We start from the raw sequence: 7,850 nt of genomic DNA, 5'->3' as shown, positions 1-7,850 counted from the left end.
CCTATGAGTAGAGTTGAAAGTGAGTCAAGTCATCTCATGAATCAGCTCGAGCTAGACTTATTAATAGCTCAATAAGCTGAACTCGTGAGCTGGTAAGTCAAACTTGAGCTTGGATTTAAGCTCATAAATTAAATGAGTCGAGCTTGAGTTTGGATAAACTCAGCTCATTAGCTCGTGAGCTGGCTCGATTATATATATAATATTAAAAGTATAGATTAAATGCATATAGAATTATTTTTTTAATATTTTTTAACATATATAAGTTATAATTTATTGATATAGAATTATAGATTATGTTCCTAGTATTTGAGCCAGCTCGTGAGCTCGAGCTAGCTCGTGAGCTTTCATTGAGCCAAGCTTGAGCTTACGAAATAGGCTCGATTGTTAATGAGTCGAGCCGTGAGCCAAGCTTAATTTTCGTGAGCCGAGCTTGAGCTTATCCTAGCTCGGCTTAGCTCGACTCACTTCCAGCCCCTACCTGTGAGCAATTTTTTAGGCTCAGTTTCTTTGTTAATAATTGTTCTGGCCTAATACAACAAGAGTTAGAGGTCCATCAAACATCCACTCGATTTTCTCTAGGGAAATTTTGATAGTTGGTGGAAGTTTCTAAAGGGTTGGTCCCTAGAATAAGTGGTCCACCTGAACGAATAGGGATAAAGGAGATATATCTACCCTTCTATCCAAGTATGTCATCATTACCCTAACCTAGTCGCCTTTTCGTATAGACGCTAACTTAAGCATTGGAGCGTCTTTGCAGGTGGCTTCACTTGCCGACCAACTGATGACCCACTGATGCAACTTCTCACTTTAGAACTCGCGTTCAAATCCTGATCTTCATTCCAATACCTCGTAATCAACTGACTAAGTGAATTACCGAACAATAGCGCCGCCTGTGGGGATTTGACATGCATTGAGGATGGAGGTTTTCCTCCACTCGGAGGATGAGATAGGAGAAGGTGCGAACAGTGAATGAAAGGGGGTCGCCTCATGAGTAGGCTGCGCACAAGGACCTCTTGAAGGCGGCAGCCGACCCCCTTCGACTAGCCGATCCCCGGGAAGGCGCTTTTTAGGAGAAACAGGCAGTGACAACTCCCGAATATGCAAGAGCTTAGGCATAGGGTCTAAATCCTCGACAGAGAGTTGGCAGCGAGGGACCGCTATAATCCTGAGACTAGCTGAGACGCTTGTTCGCATGCAGAGGCCCGACCGAGCTATTCATGCACCCGATCCCCGCAGAGGAGATCGAAAGAACTGCAGTGCCCGAGGGAGAAGAATGACGAGCACCATCAGACTGACGGTCGCACCCAGTTCCATCACTCCTGAGACAAGTCGAGAAGCTGGGAATGAAGGGAGGAGTGGAGAAGGAAACGTCGAGACCCCATCGTGATCGGTGCCACCCTTTTCCATTCTTCCATCCTCAGAGTCCGGTGACAGAGGAAAAATGTCGGTAAAGATTTTCACAAAAATTATCGCGTTGTAAGTATAGTTCTAAACTGACAATTAAACCTCAATCAATATTTAATTTATTTGTCACTAAAGCAAACCCAATAAAATTAACCGAAGTATTTAAACCTCAGATCGTCTCTCAAGGAATTGCAGGGAAGTGTATTTATTATTAGTTATGGGAAAGTATATTTTTGGGTTTTGAAATAAGGAACAAGTAATGTAAATAACAAGGAAATAAAATAACAACTAAGAAAAGTCCTAACAAGGATTGAGAATTGGAATTCCTATCTTCATTATCATTGTCAATTGTGATGGTAGCTGCAAATTGCTATCACTTAGTTAACCTCTAACAATTGAAGGTAAGTCAAGTGAGTAAATCAACTTGAGTTCACAAGTCCTAATCAAAGACTAGAGTTAGTGAGGTTCAATTCAACTAGCAACTTTAAATCACCAATCAACAAAAAACTTTTGATAATTCAAGAGTCTCCAAATTACTCAATCCAAGCTAAGAATACAAAAAGCTAATTTAAAATCCAACCAAGCATTTTATCAAACACTTGGAAGGCACAAAATAAAAGCATAGAAAATTAATAAGAGATAATAAAATCTAAATAACCAATTTCAAGGAATCAATAACAACAAATGAAGAAAGAAGCAATAAACATGAAATACTTCAAATTGCATAAAAAATGAAATTGAATCTAACATGCAGAGTTCATAAACTAAATTGGAAGATAAATAAATCAACAAGAGAAGATAAACTAAGATGCTAGAATAATAAATATAGAATAGAAACTAAATTAAAGTAAGATGAAAATCTGAATTGGAGAAGAAATAAAGCTAGAAACCCTAAAATCTAGAGAGAGGAGAGAGACTCTCTCTCTCTAGAAAACTACATCTAAAACCTAATAATTGTGTGTATGAATGTGTGAATAATTGAATCCCCCAACCAGCTCCACTCTGCAGCCTCTAATCAGTATTTTCGCGCCTGAAACTAGGTCCAAAGCAGCACAGAAATCGCCCCCAGCGTTTTCTGTGAATTGCAGCACGTGACGCTCTGTCACGCGTACGCGTCGCCCACGCATACTTGTCGCTGGACTTCTTCACTGGCCACGCGTAGACGTCATCCACGCATGCGCGTCGTATGGACATTGACTCAGTCACGCGTACGGGTTGTCCACGCGTGCGCGTTGCTACCAGATTCTGAAATACTTGATTTCTTGTGTTCCTTCCACTTTTGCATGCTTCTTTTCTATCCTCTAAGCCATTTCTGCCCTATAAACCATGAAAACACTTAACAAATGTATTACGGTATCGAATAGTAATAGGAGAGAATTAAAATTAGCAATTTTAAGGCCAAAGAAGCATGTTTTCAATCACAGCACAAAATTAGAAAGAAAAATGTAAAACATGCGAATTGTATGAATAAGTATGGGAATACTGGATAGAATGCACTCAATTCAGCCTAAAATGTACCACGAAATAGTGGTGCATCAAATCTCCCCACACTTAAATATTAGCATGTCCTCATGCTAAGCTCAAGAAAAACTATAAGAGAGTGAAGAGGGCTGGTAGAATTTAAGAAATGCAACCTATCTATATGAATACGACTAAGTGCAAAATACTTCTACCTACTTGGTTAAAAGTAAATAAATCTTTCAAGAACAAATATGAATTGGATTCCACTAATTCAAATCATAAAATGAAGTACAAATAGACCTGCAAGAAGAAAGCTTGTGAAAGCCGAGAACAAAGAATCGAGCATCGAACCCTCATCGGGAGTGTATACACACTAATCACTCAAGTGTTTAAGGTTCGATTCTCTTAATTCTCTACTAACCTTGCTTTCTAAGGCTTGCTCTTCTTCTACCAATCAACAAAAATTTAATGCACAAATACACATATCAAGAGGTCTTTTAAGGGTTGTAATGGGGTTAGGGTCAAGGTAAGAATGTATTTGGTCAAGTGGACTAAAATCTAAATCCTTGATTAACCTGAACTTCCCACCTAACTTAAGACAATGCATGTAATCACAATATAAAATCTAACTACCCATTAACTATGTTTTGCCATATATTCATGCATCCCAATTTTTAGTACAGTACATATGAATTGCTATCACCATCTATTTTTGGGCATTTTGTCCCCTTTTATTATTTGCTCTTTTTCTTTTCTTTTTCCTTTTTTTCTTTTTATTTTTCTTTTTATTTTGTTTTTCTCAATGCATACGATTAAGGTATTGAATGCATGAACATGTCCTCAACCTTCTTTTCACATTTTCATAAAAAGATACAATATCCAATTTCCAAACCAAATGTTTCCAAACCCAATTTTTCCACACTTAAATTCATGAGCACTCTCACTAGTCTAAGATAACTAAGGATTTAAATTAAGGACATTATTGTTTTCCGCTTAGAGTTAATGATGTGCTAAAGTAAAGAACAAATGGAGTAAAATAGGCTCAACATTGGTTTGCAAAGGATAATGAAAGGGTAAGGCCATATGGGTATATAAGCTCAACAAAACAAGGGTCTCAATCATATAAGTGCATGCATACATCAAACAATGAAAATATAGAATCAAGCAAGACAAAGATCACAATTTTAGAGAAAAAAACACACACCAAAATAAAACATTGGTTGATAAAATACAACCAATCTAATAGGTTCAAAATCTCACTAGTTTTGTGTGTTCGAGCTCTAAACCATGTTCCAAAATAAATTCTTCAAGCATGTTCAAAAAGTTTTAATTCAAATTAGTGATATGCTCTAACAAGTTTCTAGAAAAAGAAAATATTACTTCGATCAAGTAGTGGTAGAATATGCACAAACTCTAACAAACATGCAATCAATAATTCAGATGCAACAATGAACTAACAAAGAAAATTAAACATTGGTGTTGAGAAGAAAATAATTAACCCACAGAAGTCGGTATCGACCCCCCACACTTAAAGATTGCACCGTCCTCGGTGCATGCTAAGATGTGCAAGTGGACGGGTGGCTATAACTGATGCACTTTCTCAAAAGGTGGTGCACAAGAACTTGTTTGTCCGTCCCATTCAGACGTGTTCCAGTTCTCTTCTTGGTGGCCATCCTGAAAGAAGAGAAAAATGGAAAAGAGTAACCCAAAAACAAAGATATGCAAACAAATAAAATATGGGTGTGCTAATGCCAAGTAATCATGAGGTTCTCAACCACATGGTAGCTACAACATGTAAGTGAGAAGACAATATAGGCAAATGGCAAGGGAAAGAAATACCAAACAAGTCAAGAAGCACCCAAAACAATGTAAGAAATATGCAGTAGTTTAGTAAGAAAAGTTAACACCAATGAAAAATTAGCAAACTTAGAAAAGAAAACAAAAAAATGCACAAAGTGAAAATGCAATGAATGATAGTATGCAAATGCAATTTCTAAAAGCGAATGAAGGATAAGAAAAATGATAAGTGAACTTTTGAAAAGTGAGAGAAGAAGAATGTAAGAAAGGAAGAAGAAAGAAGAAGAAAGGAGAAGGAAAGAAGAAGAAAATCACAAAAAGGCGCGAACGCGAGGCGTGCGCATCGGTCACGCGTGCGTGCAAAAACAGAAACAGCCATGCGACGCGTAAGCATCGTCCACGCGTACACGTAAATGCCCTAAAATGAAAACTGACGCGTGAGCATCGGTCACGCGTACACGTGACTACTCGTTGTGCTAGACACACGATTTCAGCATAATTCCAGCCCAACTCTCTGTTTGTAACACTAGGCAATCAAAATTTTGAGGCCACGCACACGCGTCGTCGACGCCTACGCGTGGGTGTGAAAATACGCAAATGATACATACGCGTTAGTGACGCGCACGCGTGGGGTTGGATATTCGCCTACCACCCCACCAGCGCGGTTCTGGCACAACTCTCTGTCCAGACTACGTTGTCGCACCGTTCCAGCATGGTTTGGGCACCAGCCAAGTTTGGGCGTTGACGCGCACGTGTCGGTCACGCGTACGCGTGACAGCCCCTTAGACCGTTTCAACGATGAATACTTAGAAATCGATGGCCTTACAAACTTTGTGGCCAGCTTGTGCCTGACGAATGGCCTAGGAAATGAGGACTTCCAGAAGCACCTAACCACCAAGTCCATTTGGAAAATGCAGGAGATACAATGTGTGGCGAGAGAATACATAAATGATGAGAAAGTCAGCCAGATGGTGGGTGCCAATAAACGACAGCTAGCCACCCAGCCTTCCCACCAGATCGCCAACTTGAAAAAATCATGGGACGCCCCAAGGGAGATGACAACTGGAAGGCCATTTAAACTGCTCCTATGGATAGGAAAGTTCACGAACTACACACCCCTAGCTACCCTAATAGCAGAGATTTTCCAGCAAATTGCTGATAAAGATATTTTGCCTAAACCGAGGCAGTTAAAAGACATGACAAGAGAAACAAGAGCCTTTATTACGATTACCACAAGGGCTTCAAACACAAGACGCAAAACCGCTTCGACCTAAAAGACGCATTAGAGTAGGCCATCTGGGAAGGCAAGTTGAGCGACTTCTCTCGGTTCATCCGGAAACCGAAGAGGAAAGAAAGGGATCAGTCGGAAGAAGACCAAGGTCGGGCTGTCAAGCTGAAACAAAGCGTTCTGAAGAACTCGCACATGGGTCCTACGGTGGTAGTGGATATTGTGGTTGGAAGAAGTGCCCTACCAAAATCGAAGTTGACGGCAAAGAAGGAAGCTAAGGTACTTGCCGTTATGACTGGGAGGAAACCCTCCCCCAAGGAACTTCCCGAAATATCATTTGGTCTCGGGGACTGGTAGTGTGACGACCTACCCGAGGACCCTCCAATGGTGGTTACTGCGAGAATTGGGACAAATTTGGTCAAGTGAATTCTAGTCGACACAGGGGTCGGCTCGAACATTATGTTCCGAAATGTGTTCGATGCTTTGGGGCCGAAAGAAAGTGACCTCAAGGACTATCGCCATATGGTCGTGGAGTTAGTTGATAACTACATTAAGCCAGACAACTCCATTGTCTTGCCGATCTGCATAGGATCCAGATCGAGTAAGAAGTTTGCCATGGCCGAGTTCGTAGTCTTGAAGGACTCCACGGTCTATAACGTCATCCTCGGGTGAAGAACAATCAATGACCTGATGGTGGTCATTTGCACCAAATTCCTAATAATAAAGTTCATGGTGGACGACAGATTAGTAGAGACAATTTGGGGAGACCTGGAAATGGCCATCGCTTGTGATAATGCCAGTTTGTCCTTACGAAGAGTGGTTTTTGACTAGCCAATATTTGATTTAAATTTTCAGAACTTTGAGTAAACTTGGCTAAGTCATTTTCAAGACTTTTAACCTTTTTCAGCAACTCTTCATTTTCCTTGAAACAGTTTACATATGCAACTACCGAATGATCACTTTCACAACTTCTAAGTTAAGCTTTCAACTGCTTATTTTCTTCCACAAGATCACAAGCAGTTTCGGCCTCCCTTAGCTTTTTTTTGAGAAAATTATTTTCAGCTTTAAGAATGATAATTTGTTGTTCAAGATCTTCATTATCAAGCAGAAAACATCTTATTTTTTCAGAAAGGTGATCTATCATAAGATGAAGGTCTTCAGTGTCAGGGTTTTGAAAGAATACCTGATATACATGATTTGCCATGAGACAAGGCTGTGACTTGGTCTCAGATTCTTCATCACTGTCTGAGTCATTTTTCAAGTCTTTCCATGATGCCATCAGACCCTTCTTCTTCCCCCTTTTTTGCTTCTCCTACTTCTTTAACTTGGGACAATCAGATTTGAAGTGCCACATTTTTTTGCAGTTGTAACAAATTACTTTGCTAAGGTCTTTCTTCATTTTTCTTGAGCTGCCGCCTTTGCCTTTGAACTTCACCATTTTCCTGAATTTTTTGGCAAACAATATAAATTCATTTTCAGAGGAATTATCACTGGATTTATCATCCAGGGGGTTAGTTACAGAGGAAAAATCAATTCCTTTCTTTTTTCAATCTTTTTTCAAATAAGTGTTTTCAAAAGCAAGAAGGTTTCCTCTCAAATAATCAAATGTCATGGAATCAAGACTACTGCTCTCAGAAATAATTAAAGCTTTTATTTCCCACTCTTTAGTGAGACATCTCAACACTATTCTCACAAGCACAGAATCAGAATATGTTATTCCCAGAGTATCTAAGCCAACAATGATGGTGTTGAACCGTTCGAATAGTTCATCAATGGATTCTCCTTCCTTCATTGCAAACATTTCATACTCTCTGTTTAACATGTCTATTCGAGTCTTCTTCACAATGGTGGTTCCCTCATGAGTGATTTGCACTTTGTCCCAGATTTTCTTTGCCGTTGTGCATCTTGATACCCATTGGTATTCCTCGAAGCTGATAGCACAGTTGAGTAGATTTACAGC

Source organism: Arachis duranensis, chromosome 4 (genome assembly GCF_000817695.3).
Source record: "Arachis duranensis cultivar V14167 chromosome 4, aradu.V14167.gnm2.J7QH, whole genome shotgun sequence".
NCBI lineage: Eukaryota > Viridiplantae > Streptophyta > Magnoliopsida > Fabales > Fabaceae > Arachis > Arachis duranensis.
This window is presented reverse-complemented; position numbering follows the sequence as displayed.